Raw genomic sequence first — 18,183 nt, forward strand, 5'->3', positions numbered from 1 at the left:
TGGTAACCGTCTTTTGAAAAACTAACAGCTATCCTTGTAGGTACATTTGTTAGATGCTTCCTATTACACAACACTGTCCTAGGAGATAAAGAATAATAGGATTCTAGAAAGATTTATTTCTCTTTCTTGTCCAAGGAACATTCAGCCTATCTACTCAGGAGCTTGTACCACTTGGCCACCAAGGGTTCACATGGCAGAAACTCATCCAAAAAACCGATTTGGGGGACTCTTCTGGCTAATTTATATTCAGTTGTGAGAAAACCCAGCCTGAGGACTTAAATGACTGACTGGAGAGCATTATGCTTGCTTTCTACTTCCCTTCCCTAAAGTCGGTGAGAAACCAACAACTGAAATCCCATGTAATTCCATCTAAATGTATTCATCATAGCTCAGGTGTGCTGACATTCTTAGCACTTTCCAGGGACTATTAGTGGTTTACTGTTAAGCAGTAATACTATAGCAGCAAATACTTTCCTTGGCTGTCTGTGTTTTGAAATATCATGTAATATACATATAAACATTTTACCTGATGACTTGAAGCACAGAAGCCATCTATTCTCATAAAGAACCTCCCCCACGAAACAGCGGAGAAGAGTGACTGTCTTCTTGTGCTAACATCTTATGTTGTGTCTACTCCCAGAGGACCTAATGATTACTGCTAAATATTTACAAGCTGTATGACACCTGCAAACAGCCAATGAGTTGGGGGTAATTTACTTTCATATAAAACTAATGGCCAGAATAACCTCCCTTATATATTTAGGAAGGAAGGAGGAAAAGGAAGGAATAGTAGAGAGAGAAGGGATAGAAGGATGGGAAAAGGAAAGAAGGAACCTTTCATGGGCGGTATGATTAATATTGTCTGGAAATTTTCAAAGTAAGATTTCCTAATATTCTAAGAGAACCCAAAATTGGTCTAAAGCCTCTATACTGGTAATGTTAGAGTATAATTAGGTTGTAGTATATTTCTGCTAGATCTCACACTTTATTTAAAAGATTTAAAGCCAAAGTCTATTATAAACAACCATCTGCTACACCTGGATTAGATGGAGAGTAGAGACAGTCTGATACCTAATGGGTGAGACTGCAAAAGAAAAAAAAAATGGTCTCTTCTTTCAGACACTGAGCACACAGGCATGAATCCAACTTTATGACAAAATACAAGTTATGTCATATAAATAGGCAATAATCATCTCTATGAAGAAATTTTGGACTTTTCACAAGCCAAAGATGGGATAGTGTTGATTTCTTAGGAGCACTGTGATACTTGACAAGCATTCCTTTTCCCTATCTTTACACAGGTAGCCAATGTCCATACATCATTCTGGAACCATCTCTCAGGTAGATGACACAGTCCAATAACCTGTGACAGAAGAAAGAGAAAGTAGACAGATAAACTTAGCATCTTTAACAATGACTTACCTGCATTAAATGTCAGAAAAATAGACTGTAACTAAAAAAACCCCATCAAATTCCATAAAAATTCATAAATTTCAGAGAAGGGTTTGACAAGCACATAAAACATTGCATTAAATGGATTAAAATTATTGTTTGTAAAACAGTTTGTGATAAAATCAAGCATATGCATCTATTTAATTATTTCATCAATTATAACTCTTTCCTTTTGGTGCAAATTTGTAGTGGCTTTCAACTAAAAAAAAAAAATCAAGATTCAGTGTGCTTTGACAATGTGGGTGAGTGTTCTTTCCAATACTATTTAGGAAAACAAACCATAGCATTAGAATGCAGCTTGTGTGTTGTGGTTTATATCTAGATGTCCCACCAAAGCCTCATGTACTCATAGATGGGGATTTGGGGAAGTGACTTTATCATGAGGATATGATACTCATCAACGGATTAGTCCACTGATGAGTTTATAGGCAAATATGATTTGGGAGGTGAAGCTGGGTTGCAGGAGGCAATTTGCTCAGGCCATGGCCTAGAAGAATCTGTCTCCCTCCCCACTCCCTTTACCTCCCTTTACCTCCTGCCTGTCATGCCTTAAGTACTCCTCTGCATGACCTTCTGTCATGCTGCCCACCGTGGAGCCAGCTAACTGTGGACTGAAACCTCTACAAACTGAGCCAGGATAAATCTTTCCTCTATTAATTTGTGTGTTCTGCATCATCTCCCAGTAAGAGGGAAGTAACTGTGTGTGGGGGGCGGGGGGGCTGATCTGAATGATTTTTTTGTGTGTGCTAAAGCCTATCATTACTTGATTTGGTTGAATTTTATTCCTAAATATACACTTTCCCATGTTGTCTTTGAGCATATCTATTATTTTAGTTCAAAACAATTTGTAAAGGACACTGAGATTCCATAGTTAATTTATATATGAACAAGGAGGGAAAAGCATGCAAAGTACAAGTATCCTTAGAAAGCACCAATCCCATGAAATATTATGCTGCCGTCTCAACTATTTCCGACACAGTGATTGCAATGGTCTTGGCACTTTAAGCCCAGTTCTCTCCTGTAACACCACTATCCACTATGTGTGCTATCCTTGACTTAGTGAAAATATGTGGAAGGCTCTGAGGATAATTGAGAGAAGCATATTCTGAAAGATTAAGGCAGAGCAAGGCTGTGCCATGAGGAAGAACCTTCCTAAGGAGATTGTACTTTAAGAGAACTACAGAAAGGGGCTGTAGAAGACGGTAAAACAGTAAGACCAGTGGTTTAGATAGGAAGCTGAATAGCAATGCTCAAAGTGGGCTCCAACCCAGGAGTTCAAGGTAAGTTTCTAAAGAAGCAGGAATAGAAATAGAAAACTGGAAAGGGATCCACATCAGCAATGCTGCAAAGAAACTATGGGCAGGACTTAGTGATTATTTAAAGATGGACGAATTTAAAGATAGCATTAAGCTTTCATCATAGCTGGGGAAGACAATAATAGAAAATTATTGACAATATAAGAAGGAAAGAACCAATTCTTGGAGGTAAGCTATTAAATGTGTTTCCAGACACTGAATTTGAGGTAAAAATGAGCAGCCATATTAAAAAATAATGAGTTTTGCATTTGCATAAAGGTTTATATTGTATTTTCAAGGCATTTTCTCATGTTATTTTCTTTGTAAGGAATTTAGGCACTACTATTATGTCTGCTTTACAAATAAGAAACTGAAGGTCAAATATATTGAATGAATTATTTAAAGACACATAGCTTACACATTGTGGAGCTAGGATTCTAAACCAAAGTCCTGTTCTTACATCCAGAATAAATATATCAACAACTGTCATTTGGAGATAGGATTAGAATTTGTACTCAAGATTTTGGAATTTACTTGGTAAGAGAAAATAATGAGAGCCAAACTGCATAGTAAGGATGGAATCCCAGGAGAGCAGATAGGTACAGGATGTACTGTAATTCATGTGTCATGTTTCTTGGGTAGAACTGTTATGTGCTTTTTTCCAGTCTAGCAAAACAACTTTAAAATAATATGAAATCTTTTTTTCCTTAGTTGGTTCCCCCTTTGTGTCTGCCCTTCCTCATGGTGATGTTTCTTTCTTTTTTGTCTTTACAGTTCATGCCAGTATCTGTGTTATCTATCTTGTCATCTTTACCTCCACTGCTGCGTAGTGCTTCTGACTTTTCTTTTTGCTGTGTGTATCATGCTTAACCAAAAGTCTGTAAATCCCAATCTCTTCTCATGTCTTGTGAGTCCCATGAGTTCCCGCAACTTTACTTTAAGAATAAATCTATGAACTCTACCTAAGAGTCTTAAAGAAAAGGTAACCTTAAATCTATGGAAGGAGGGTAATAAGTCAAATGATCGAATATCTTATCTAATTGAATGTAGCCTTTCTGGACATCATCTCCTATTTTCAACACACTTTCTTACTCAGGAATTCCCAAGGAATAATATTTCAAGTTAGCTGGAAAGCTTATTTTTTTTAACTGCATTATTCTATAAATCCAGAAAGATTATTATTTTATTTAATATTTTTGAAACTCAAACAAATCAATGAATTACTCCTCACTTAAAAGGACTATTGAAGAAATAAAAAAATTATAACATGATACTTTTTACTTGAGAAGGTTCTCTGGAAGCTTATAGGGAACGGTTAGACACCAAAGGATGAGGTAGGACAGTGAAAATAAGATGGGATTTCCACTGGGGGAAACAAAAAAAGAAGCAAAGGCATAGATAAAACATTGAAACATTTAGTATCACACGTGAAGGACAGTGAAGATATGGACGTGCTAGAGAAAAGTAAGAGGGGCAAATAAAAAATTGAAGTCGGTATTCTGCACTCAAGCTTTGACTAATTTAAATAACAGTTTTCTATTTGCTTGATCCATCTATTTTCTCTAAGCTACAATCTCTTTATCTTGGGTGGAAACTTAAAGACAAAATTAGCTAATTATATGATTTTCCTTAAATTGGCATTTCTTTTTGAGTTAACTAAAACAATTTATTTATAGACCCCGCTCTCATGAGAGTCTATGTTCTTCTTCTGTTTCCTGTTGCTGCGTTGGAACATTAGACCAAGTAATTTATAAAGTAAAGAAGTTTGTTTATCTCATGGTTTTGGAGGTTGGAAGTCCAAGATTTGGTGGCTGTATCCAGAAAAGGCTTTGTGCAGAAGGGCAAACCATGATGGGCAGTCTTGCTTTTTCCATAACCCACTTCACAGTCATTTGGAAAGTGAGTCATTCCCAGGCAAAAGGGATTAATTCCTCTCAGTGATCTGACAACTTTTAAAGGTCCCATCACCCCTCCAAGCTATTATAGTGGGAACTGAGGTTTCAACATGAGTTTCAAATTGGTGCACCATATTCAAACCATAGCAGATACCAAAACTAACTCATTTAAAAACCACATAATCATATTTTTCTGGCAGCTCTCGGCATATCCCTTATAAATTTCTCTGCAAAATACCTAAAAAAGATAGAGAAAACAGAAGTCACACGGCATTAGAAACTACATCTGACAGTTGACCTCTATCTGAATTAGGTGCCAGTCTTCTAATTGTAAGGGTATTGTAGGAAGTTGGTAATAGGAATGAGAGAAATAAAGTCCTGACATGGCTACTCCTGAGGGAAGGAGACTAGTCATCAAGCCCAAATTTCCCCAGACCTACACATCATAGTTCGATTCCAGACAGAGCACTGGGAAAATTTCCCTCTGTTTTATGGCTGTTATTCTTGGAAGGAATTAGATCTTATGCCCTCTCATCCTAGATGCATTCAGAGTGGGGAGGAAAACAAACAATAAGTTGCATCCTGGAAGGTGCTGTGAGCCTGAAAACAATCTGGGCAAGTTTCCTTTCCATGTTTACCTGAAAACCTTCAGATCCATTCCTTGAAAATTGGACTGGAAGGAGGATTCACTGTAGACACTTAGGGTCTGTGTTCTGCTTCACAGCTGTTTGTGGAGACTGTGGTCAGAGAGCAATGTCTTCGCATGTAATTCCTTCAAGTTCATCAGCACTGGAAACCTGCTCAAACAGTGAAGGACCATCCTTACCTTTGAGCTAGGGATCTTTCAGATTTTTGTTTCCCTGATTTTGGAATAGACTGATGAATTGGTGACAATCTGAGTTGCAAAGATGTGCAATGATTAGTATTTTGGGGCTTATTGTTCTTGCACAGATACCTTTTGTTGCTTTGGGTCTTCAGCAATGACAATGGCTCCTAGAAGTTATCCTCCCTTACCCCTGGAGAATATATCTCAGGGCCCCAGTGGATGCCTGAAGCAGAGGATAGTAATGAACTAAATATATACTTTGCTTTTCTTATAAATACATACACACCTATGATAAATGTTAATTTATAAATTAGGCACAGGAAATCAACAACAATAATAATAAAAGAACAAGCATAACAATATATTGGAATAAAAGATAGGTGAATGTGATCTCTCTCTTTCTCTTAAAAATATGGCAGTCTATCAGATAACCAGGAAAGCTATGAAGTGACCAAGGGGTGGATCACGTACACAGCATGAATATGCTGGAAAAATCCTAGATAGACTAGAGCCAGATGGAGTGAACTTTTATCACACTATTCAGAATAATGTACACTTAAGATGTATGAGTTGTTTATTTCTGAAGTTTTCCATTTAATAGATTTGGCAATTGATCATGGGCAACTGAAATGGCAGAAAGGAAAACCAAGGGATTGGGAAAATGATTGTTTGTTTGTTTTTTTTCCTCCTACTGGTGTTAGATCAAAAAAAAAGAAAGAAAGAAAAGAAACAAACTGTATAGCAACAGTTCTTAATGTCCTTAGTTATTCTTCTGTGGTTATAATAGAGAATCTCTGATGGACTTTTTGTTTTAGCATAAAAGAGTAAAAAGAAAAAGAAAAAATCATGAATAACATTGTTTAGCTTTGGTCAGTTTCTCCCACTGAACTCAGAATAGTACTGAATACCTGATGGTTATCATAAAACAGGTAATAAGCAACTGTACACAGTGTACTGTGGTGCACTGTGGATGATTAAACAAACACAAGCACAATGTGGATAAAGAGGGATGAGGGCATGTGCTACTCTTCACTGGTGACAAACTAGGACTATGTGAAGTGTGTTGTGGTAGAAATCTACAGTGGCATCTCTTAGAGACTGTGCTTTTCTGAGCAGCACCATTTTAAAAAATAAAAAGAAAGGATTTGTGATGCAAATTAAAATGACTTGTTAATTTATAGCTTTTAAAAGGTTTGAAAACACTCAAAGAGATAGCATTCTGCTTTTGCAGTTTCACTGTTAAATTGTTTTGGAATAAAGTTGGGAGAATGGAACAAGTCTTTCAACCTCTTACAAGGACAATCTTAATGGGACCAAACACCCAGGTTGCCTGACTCTTCTGGTTTAACCTTAAAAGTCCAATGTCTGAGAAACCCTTCAGTTCTTGGAAAACAAGATGGATGTTCATGCTGCACAGTCATGGTTTATATAGGTACCTGGGGATACACTTTTGTTTGACTTTGTTGTTTACTATTATTTAAGGTCTCAGATTTGGTGAAGTTACATGTTGATTTGTAGACCTTGTCTGGTAGAGATGCAAATAAAATGTCTGGTATAAAAGATAACCTCAAAGCTTGTTACCTTTAAGAGATTATCTAGTTTTGTATTTACCTTAAATATCCTTGTTTTAACATTTCTACTTTAAAATGTCTCCCTATATATAAATTATTTTCAAAATGCCTTTACCATTGTACTGGTTCTGTCATTAATATGGTTTATTTTAAGAGTTAAAATTTTAAAAATACATCACCAAAGAAAACTAGACTGTTGTAATGTCAGTGTAGTTCTTTTAGATAATCGTATTTCAGCAAAAACATACATACATATATTTCTCCAAATTTTAGTTAACTTAATCTCCAAGTATGAGGATAATATGCAATTTCTGTGATGATGAAATGAGGTAATTACATTAATCTTCTTCTTGTCACTGGTAAACGTGATATATATATATATCTGACTCTTGCAACTTAAAGGAGGAGTGATTTATTTTGGTTCACAGTTTCAGTGGGTTTGGTCCATGATTGGCTGGCTCCAAAGCAGAAACAGCATGGTAGAAGGCCCAGTGGAAGAAACTGTTCACTGCAGAGCAGAAAGGAATCAGAGAGAGAAGGAAGAAACCAGGGGTGAGAACAAACCCTTCCAAGCTATGCCCCTCGTTAACCCATCCCTGTCATCCAGGTCACACCTGAGAATGTGAAACTTTTGAGGGACATTTTATATCTAAACCATAACAATAATAATAATATTAATTATAAAACAAAATGCTTTGTATCTTTTCAGACTATCTTCATGTTTTATAGTTATGGTTATCAACTTGCTTCCAAATTTCTGCCTGTGGAAAGTAGGAAAGTATTGCTGCTAACTTGTTCAAATGTACTCTTACTGAAAGAGTGCATATGATTCAATACATGGTTTGCTATCATTCTTAAATCTTTTTCCTTTATGGTTATTCAGAATATACCCTCATTTTATATTTGTGAGGAGAATTAATCAGTCCTAAGTATATCATCTTTTATTTGTTCTTATTGAATCTCATCACATTTAATTTAGTCTATTTCTCATTTTTTAAGCATCAGTTTGGATTCTTCAAACTTCTTGCTTTCTGAACATTTTTGTTCAAAAAGTATATATTTTTTTCTTTTTTTGTGTGTCTTTCTTTTTCTTGCATAGATCTTTATATCTTTTGTTTTTCAGGTCAGAGAGTTGTTATAAAATATCATAAAACTCCTTAAGGGAAAGCATCAGAATGAAAAGGGACACTACTATGCTTTAGTACCCATGCAATGTAATGTAGAAGGGGCAAGGTTGTCTTGTGTTCAGACAAACTTGGGCCCAAATGCAAACACTGCCACTTGTTTTCTGTGTGATTTCAGGTTGCTTTCTATCTCTAAATATTTAGTGCACCCAAATACAAAGTGGTAATAATAACTGTACTCATTTATTAGCAGAACTTTGTTAAATCAATGAGATAATAAAATATATAACAAGGTAACTGGCACATAGTTAGCATTTAATAAATTTATCATTATTTCAGAATAATACAAAATATGACTATATAACAGTAAACACATATCTGACAATAACAATTCATAAGGAAGGGCAGAGTGATCAGATACTGGGAGGTAAGTAAGGCCTTTCTATGCCTTTCAGCCTCTCCCGTTGTATAACTGAGTTATGAATAAGTACCCCCAACTGATTGAAAGAATAGCACAATGGAAAGAAAGCAGGCTGGGACCTGTGACTGTGGCTGATACTCAATGAAGATTAAAGAATAGGATCCAGAGTCCCGCTGTACTATTAGTAAGTGTGCACTCACCCCGGGGAGCAGCTGTGTGGACTGGAGTGGCATAGTTGTAGGCAGATCCCAGCCAGGAGCCTGCCCCAACCCCAGAGGTGCAGCCACACGTGCCCAAGCCATGGTTGACCTAGAAAAGAGCTGCACAGGCACACGACCTTCACCCACAGTCTCACCATACCATTGGCCAGAGCCAAGGGCCCACCTGGAAATGGACTACACAGACACATGAGCACCAGCCAGACACTCGCTACGATACCATTGATAAGTGCCTGGAGACCCTAGCCAGAAGCCTACAAAGACAACAGGAACACAGGTACACAGCCCCCAGCCAAAGGCCCCCACAGACAATAGTCACACAGGGGCCCTAGTGAGAGGCACACCTCACTAGGTGTGATACCATCTCAAGTGTGCTCAGGGCCCACCCAGAAGCCCATCCAGACAACAAGTCAGCTGAGGTACATAGAAGCCCACCATTCTGAACCCAGGAATTGGTGTACTGGGGAGCAACAGAGTAAAGGCTTCTCAGTGGCTTGCTGAGAATTGAAGACTACAGGGTGAACAAAAAGTTGCCTCAACAAAGGCACAGCAGGCTGCATCTGTTGCAATGAGAAGACACAGATATAAGTCTCAAAATTAGACTTCCAGATGACCTAAGGCAACCACAAAGGGCAACTCAACCACCTGGACTTCCTGAACTGGGAACAAAAGAGGACCTGGAAAAACTGAAATCAGAAATACTTTCTTAGATAACAGCAGAGATTTCTTATACCATAGTATAAGACATGATTAATAAATTTTTTAAAAATAGAGGAGCTGAGAAACATGATGGAATCACAACATAGTAAACAAATGGAATCCATGAAATAGATGCAAACAGATTTCCAGGAGATTAAATACTCCATTAAAACTTTATGCAGCAGAACAAGCCAATGCGATGACAGAATTTCAGATATAGAAGATAGGATTGCAATTAGTGACCAGGAAAAGAAAAATCTCTTAAAGATAGTAAGGGACCATGAGAGATTAATCCAGCAGCTACTAGAAAATGCAAATAAGAATAACACAAGACCGATTAGAGTCAATAAAGAAAACAGTAGAGAGTGCAGAAAACATAAAAAAAAGTCTTCACAGAAGTAATGGCAGAAAACCTCCTAAATAAGGGAAAAGAACTTGACACACATATAAGTGAGGCTTATAGGACTCCAACTAGCCATGATAAAAAAAAAAATCTACACATAGGCATATAATAGTTAAGATTCTAGAAACGCAACAGAAAAACAAATATGACAAGCAGTTAAAGAAAAGAAATAAATCACATACAAAGGAAAGCCCATCAGAATCACAGCAGACTTCTCAACACAAACCCACAAGGCAGGAAGAGAATGGAGTGAGTGATATATTTCAAGCCCCAAAGGAAAACAACCTCCAACACAGATTGATGTACCCAGAGCTATCTTTCAAAACTGATGGAGAAATAAGATGATTTCATGACAAAGAGCACCTTAGGAACTTCATGAATACTGAACCAGCACTCCAAAAATTTTTAAACAGTATCCTAGGAAAAGACAATGAGTATCACAACCCCAGGAAACCCAGCAGAATGAATCCATCAGGCATGACAAGAAATTAAATGCAAAGGGGGAGACTCCAACAGAAAGAAAAAGTCATGACAAGGATAAGTCAATACATATCAGTTATAACTATTGATATTAATGGTCTCAATCCATCAATCAAAAGAAATAGACTAGCAGAATGGGTCAAGAAGCAAGATCCAACAATATGCTGTATACAAGAAACACACTTAACTCAAAAAGAAACTCATAGACTGAAAGTTAAAGGGTGCAAAACAGTATGCCATGCAACAGGAACCCTCCCAAAAAGCAGGAGTAGCTATCCTCTTTGCAGATCAAGTGGATTTCAAACCAATATTGATTAAGAGAAACAAAGGACAGTACATCCTTGTAAAGAGAACAATCCAAGATGAAGAAATGACTATCATAAATATATATGCACCAAAAACTAGTGCACCCAACTATATAAGACAATACTAATGGACATAAAAAATCCTATAAGCACTAATACTATAGTAGTGGGGTACCTCAATAAAACAATGTCAAAAATAGATCAACTAGACAAAAAATAAACAATGAAATAGTAGAACTCAATCAAACTCTTGAACAAATGAATTTAACAGATGTTTACAGAGTGTTACACTCCACAAAATCAGAATACAAATTCTTTTCAGCTGCACATGGACCATTCTTCAAACACATACTTGCTCATAGAACATGTTTAAGTAATTGCAAAGAATTGAAGTTATCCCCTGTATATTATCAGACCATAGTGCAATGAAATTGGAGATCAATAGCAAAAGAAACTGGAAGAATTTAATAAACACATCGAAACACACTTCTGAATAACCAGTGGGTCACAGAGGAAATTAAAGAAGAAATCAGGCAGTTCCTACAATTAAATGACAATGACAATACAACTTATCAAAATCTATGGGACACAATGAAAGCAATCTTACAAGGGAAATTCTTAGCAGTGAATATGCATATTAGGGAAATAGTGAGCACAGTTAAACAACCTGATGCTAAACCCCAAGCTTCTAGAAAAATAAGAGGAGGACAAACCCAAAACTCATACAAGGGAGGAAATTATAAAGATCAGAGCAGAAATTAATGCAATGGAGTCCAAGAGAATAATACAACAAAACAATAAAACAAAAAGTTGGTTCTTTGAAAGAATAAACAAAATTGACAAACCCTTAGCCAAACTTAATCAAAAAAGGAGAGAAAAGACCCAAATACATGCAATTAGGAATGAAAAGGGTGAAATTACAAAAAACCCAGCAGAAAGCCAGAGGATCATCAATTTCTACTTTGAAAGCCTTTTCTCCAATAGGATGGAAAATATAAAAGAAACGGACAGATTCTTAGATTTGTATGAATTACCAAAGTTGATTGAAGATGACCTAAAAATTCTAAATGACCCAATATCCATCAAAATTGAAAACATAATTAAAAACTTACCAAATAAGAAAAGCCCAGGCTTGGATGGCTTCACTGCTGAATTCTACTAGACATTAAGAGAGGAAATACTTCCTATTTAAACTCTTCAATGAAATTGAAAGCGAAGCAATACTCCCCAATTCAGTCCAGGAAGCAAGCATCACCTTGATCCCCAAAGCAGAGAAACACTCAACCGAAAAATACAACTATAGGCCAATCTTACATAGATGCAAAAATCCTTAATTAGATACTGGCAAACAAAATGCAGGAGATCATCAAGAAGATAATACACCCTGACCAACTAGGAGTCATCCTAGAAATGTAGGGATGGCTCAACATGTACAGATCAATAAAAGTAATACACTGTATTAGCAGAGCCAAGGACAAAAACCATATGATCATCTCAATAGAGGAGGAAAGACAGCCTCTTTAACAGGTGGTGCTGAAAACTTTGGGCTTCAACTTGCCAATGATTAAAACTAAATCTATATCTCTTACCTTGCACTAAAATAAAATTGAAATGGATTAAAAATCTAAATATTAAAACAGAAGCACTAAACTGGCTGAAAGAGAGATTAGGTAGAACTCTTGAAGACATTGGGTTAGGAGAAGATTTTATGTACAAAATCTCAGTTGCCCTTGAACCAGCACAATCAAACAACAACTGGGATCTCTTATTATTAAATAGCCTCAGTAGAGCAAGAGAAACCAGCAACAGTGTGAAGAGGCAACTCACAATGACAGGAAACATTTTCACCAGATGTTCCTCAGACAAAGGTCTACTGTTTAGAATACATAAAAAAACTTAAAAAAAAAACATACCTCCCTAAAGACCCAATCCACAAACGAGTATCTGAAATGAACAGACATTTCTCAGAAATAGTAGTAGAAATAGCAAATATATGAAAAAATGTTCAACAACACTGGTCATTAGAGAGATGCAAATAAAAACAGTACTGAGATTCCACCTCACTCCAGAAACAATGGCTGCTATCGTGAAATCAACCAATCAAAAATGCTGGTGGGGCTCTGGGGAAAGAGGAACACTGCTGGTGAGAGTGTAGACTGGTGCAACCATTGTGGAAATCAGTATGGAGATTCCTCAAAGACCTGCAATTGGAAGTCCTATTTGACCCAGCTGTTCCCCTGTTGGGTATTTTCCCAAAAGAGCTAAAAGAATCATACCACAGTGATATATGTGCACCCATGTTCATAGTGACACAGTTTATGATAGCTAAAACAGGGAAACAGCCCAATTACCCATCACCTGGAGGCTGGATAAAGAAAATGTGTGGGTTTTTTTGTTTGTTTTTTATAAAATGGAGTACTACTCAGCCATAAAGAATGAGAAACTAGAGACATTTATAGCTAAACTGATGCACATTGAGGCTGTACTCAAGTGAAATAAATATGACATATATGTATAAATACCGAGTAGTTTCTGTAGCCTGAGAAACTGGAAGTGTAAATAATGACTAAAGGTTTAATGGATAATGTGAAATACAAAGAAAATTTGGACAGGGGAAAGGGAAGTGGGAGGGGTGGGGAAAAGAAAGATGGGAATGGGATTAACCTGAGAAAAAGAAAAAAGGGAAACAAAGTCTTTGTAGATAGGGAGAGGTGAAGGGTTTGAAGGGAGGGCAGGGGAATGGGGAAAAATGTAAGGGTGCAAATTTCCAACATGAATGTCATTATATTGTATACCTTAAATGTACCAATAAAATCAATTAATTAATTGTTAAAAGGTTGAAGATTGAGATGTGAATCAAAAGCCAGGTAGACCTTGATGACTCCCTAAACATGCAGTCACACTAGGGATGTAGCTCAGTGTCACAGCGCCTGCCTGATAATCGTGAGGCCCTGAGTTTGGTTCCTGGCATGCCCTCCAAAAAAAGAAAAAAAAAAAAAGAAGATGTTGAATCACAACTCTCTTTGAGGCTTCACACCCATAAAACTGAAGCAAAGGTAGGGTCTCAAAACAAAACAGGGATGATCTGAGGTGGCACATTCTGTGGAGTCTCCATTTTTATAGGTATTTATTCAAGTCACATAGCACATAGTCAAATCAATCCAATTAAGAGAGAAACCATTTTAAAACATGTGACTAAAAAAAAAATAAAATAAAAGTAAAATTTGAGTTGTAAAGACAAATTTTTCTCTTACATCGCTTAGTCTGTTGCTTTAGCTATAATGTGAAACTAGAAGCACTAGTTGAATGTAGCTTCTCCTGGGCTGAAGGCACACACCTATTTCTTGCCTATGTTTAACGTAAAAGCATGAGACAAGGGCACAGGATAGAAAACTTTTTCTATCCTCACAAGAGGAAGATTGCACAGCAGAGACCATCAGTGCCTCTAAAGTCTAAAATATTTACTGTCTGGCCCTTTAGAGAAAATATGTAGATTTGTGAATACAAGTCCAATTATAAGAGCTTTTAAAACAAGTGAGTGTCAGCGAACTTTTTTCTGAAAATGATGAGTAAAAATATTAGGCTTCGCAGGCCAAGTGGTCTCTGTTGCAATTACTCAGCACTCTCTAGGAGGTGAGCAGCCACAGACAGCAGATAAATGCACACTTGTGACAGCATTCCTGTAGAATTGTATTTGCAGACTACAGGCTGCATTTAGCTGTGGGACACAATGTGCTCACCCAATCTGGAAGATTCCTGAAAGGTTTCAGCCTGATCCAGACCTCTTAGTCTCTGAACTCCGTCTATTATAGCATTTTAAACCCATTTGTTGCTTCTGAATCTGTTGCTAATTTAGCTTGTATGTGGACTTTTAGTTTTCTGGGTTTTCAGACTTCTCGCTAGGGACCTCTTGTTTGTCTGTGTTTACATTATCCAGCAGACCGTGTTTTGTTTTTCTTTATGTATCTGCTTCAGATCCAAGTTTCATTCTTGTTTTTGACTTAGACAAAGTCATTGAAAACAATTCTAGTCTCAGAGAAATCCTTACTTTCACATAGAAAGCAGATTAACACCCCAAAAAGACTGAATCCTTAGGAGTCAGATCAAGTTCAACTCCTCCCTTACTTTCTACCCAAAAGAATGTGGACAAACTTTCTCTCTGAGCCATTTTTCTTGCATCCTTAGTGCCTATACTGCACGCCTTTTGAGGATTAAACATATAAATGTTTGTAAAATATCTGACGAATTGGAGGAGTCAGCCAGTATTTATTTGATGATGATGATGATGATGATGATGATGATGCAAAATACTGATCTAATTGTTTCTTAGAATGATTCTTTTAGGCTTCTTCCATTTCATCTATTATGTGCACAAAGGTTAAATTGCTGTTTTTGATATCTTTCAAAAAACTGTCTCTTTGATTGCAATATCTAAAATCATTTCCAATTGTTCAGGTGAGGCCTAGCATTCTGATGGTGATGGGACTAAACTTGTCCCATCAGGGTCATCCAGACTAGAAACTCTCTGATAGATAAGGGAAAGGTTGGCTTGGACCACACCCATGAATTTAAAACATCCATTAATATTCTACGAATTTCTACACAGCACTCTCATCTGCACATACCATCCAGATGACAAAAATAATTCCAATGTGGCAATTCCATCAGCATGTATAAACTATACCTCTGCTTCCTTTTTTATCCAAAATATACTGAAAATTTATGTGATTATTTATCCTCTGTGTGACAGATGTTTGGAATACAAAGATAAAGAAGTGACTTGTGCATATACATATCTTGGAGGTTAATGAGTACATTAGTTACTTTTCTCTCATTGGTGAGACAAAGTACCCAACATCCAGAGTTAAAGGGGAAAGGGTTCATTTGGCTTACAATTTATAGAGGTTTCAGTCCACATTCAGCTGGCTCAGAGGCTGGGATGGGAGATAAGCAATGCAGAGAAGCAACGTGGTGTGCACAAGGTAGCAAGGGCAACAAGAGAATTTATTTTAATAGCATCTTTCTGCCCCTTTTATCTTACTCAGATTATGGGGATTAGGGTCATGCCCAACTGACCACTCAGTGGTTTAGTAATCATATGCCCTTAACCCTAGCATCACACATTCCACATTCAACTACCTCTGAAAGTACCAGCTCATCCACATGAGGCTTTGAGGGGACATCTAAACACAAGCCGCAATACTGGGACAGAGTAGTAGGGTCTTTTTGGAAGTAGGTGTTGAGGCAGAGTTAGGAGTGCAAAGGTTTTATGGAAGGCAATGCCTTAAAAGGTAAAATGAGGAGAAGGAAGCAGGGTTGGGCGGGAAAAGCCCTTAGGTCTTGATGCAAAGCTCACAAAATCTTGGTAACACAATGGGGAGCTCCAGAGTCAATGATTGCCTGTCAGAGGAGCCCCTCACTGGGTAGAAATGGGCAGGCCCAACTACTCCTGCAGAGCTAGAGCACTGGGCACTGCCCAGAAAAACATGGCCTGGCTTGAAAGCCCAGGCTGACACTGAAGAGAAGGCAGCTGCAGGACTTCAACTGATAGCATTGCACATAGCTGAGCAAGTGTTTTCTTGAAAGGACAGATAAGTATCCTACTTTCATAGCTGACAATGGGAGATAAAAGCAAAAAAGTGCAATTCCTGTGACTTATAAAGTGATGGAAGTACTATATGCAAGTTAAAGGAGTTAATTTATTGTGTGTATTCTGAGAAAGGTACCATTGAGCTAAGATAGTTTGAACCTCATCATACTTTAAGTGGAAATCAAATGATTCATGACATGTTTTTCAGTGATTAACATTTTTGAAGACAATATTTATGTTTGCTTCAACATGTTTAAATTGTTCCTTTTACTTAAAACTTCTGATTCCATAATTGCAATTTTATGAATGAATGGCTTGGGTGCTTGATTTATACATTGCTCTCTATTAAAAAGTAGATCATTAGGTTATAAATTCATTAAAAAATTCTCAAATGGGAATCCTATGGGTTATTATATTCTAGACTATTAACCCATATGTTTTAAGAAAACATTTTCATGCTCAGACTAATTAGAGAGATATAAAGGATTTTAGAAAAATAGATATAGATCTTTACTCCAGAATTTCTCAGGGCCTTTAATTACTAATATATTAGAAGCTCAAATAGTGGAGGAAGGCATGGTAAATAGAGTATGGAGGATTTCTGATGCTTCACAGAACATAGAACCAAAACTAGTTTGAGGACTGCTTAGGCTAATGAACTTTAAGTTTATCCATATGAAGTAATTTAGCCAGTTTTTTAATGTATTTTGAAATATCAGAAAAATAATAATTTCTGCTTCCATTTTTATCTACACACATGACATTAGATAGACAAAGCCCAATTTCCCATTTCATTGCTAAAGGAAATGTTCTTTCTAAAATAAATCTCATATTTTGAAACCATTAGTTAATAACAGTAACTAGAGGCTAAAGGCAGCTATAATTATTTGCATCATCATCTGGAATTGGCTTTCCTTTTAATAGAGCCCATTTGCACTATAATAAAAAGCATGATCGGAACTGATTAAAGCTGGCTGGAGCAGTTTTCATTTAAGAATTTCTCTTCCTGTGTCAGCCAATGTTTCTCTCTTAATGTTATTTTAATGCAATCGTTTTATGTTTGAAAATGAAGGCAATCATGTCAGTCCACGAGCTGGCAAAAGACAGTTATTGATTTTTACAAATCAGTCACCTTTAAAAATCCATATGAGATGAATATTTATTATTTTACAAGTACAAACCAGCTTCTGTAGAAACAAGAATGGATGCATGAAAAGGCAATGCATTTTGAAAGAATGGAAATGTGAGAAATAGCTTGCCTTAATTCATTCCTTACATTGTGTCATTGTAATAAACATCGCTCATTGATTATTTCTCCCAAAGTAGCAGCAATTTTCATTAGCTTGCAATGTGCCAAATGCAAGAATTGACAAACTTTAAAAATGACATACTCTGGAACCACCTTGTGCTCAGTGAGTCATTGCAGCTCACATGTCACAATACAAATTCATCTAACTTCACTAACACAGGTGTTCCTGGAACACTACGTGGAAATGATTTTGGTAGATTGAATCATATTGTACTCTTACGGGGGCAGTGGTTTTGAACTGTGCTCCGCAGAGCCTCTAGGGGAAGACACAGTCTTAGAGATCACCCCAGGGGTGGGGAGGCAAAGGGATGATGGCCCAGTGGTTGCCTAGTAGGTGCCACTAACATCTTCCAACCCTATCCCGACCTCCAGCCAGGAGAGGCAGAGACTGTGTTAAGGTTCTCTAGAATGATCCATCAAACACTTAAAGAAACAAAACAAAACCCCAGTGATAAAACTTTGGACAAAAACTTTAAAATGTGCTGTGTGAATCTTTCTAAATAAATATTAACAACAATTTATGTAAGAATATATGCTTTTTGCTTAAAACCAAATGTTCACATATCAGAATTTCTTGAATTTAAAAAATTTATAT

This window comes from Fukomys damarensis, unplaced genomic scaffold, assembly GCF_012274545.1.
Source record: "Fukomys damarensis isolate Sample0158 unplaced genomic scaffold, DMR_v1.0_HiC HiC_scaffold_26, whole genome shotgun sequence".
Lineage (NCBI taxonomy): Eukaryota > Metazoa > Chordata > Mammalia > Rodentia > Bathyergidae > Fukomys > Fukomys damarensis.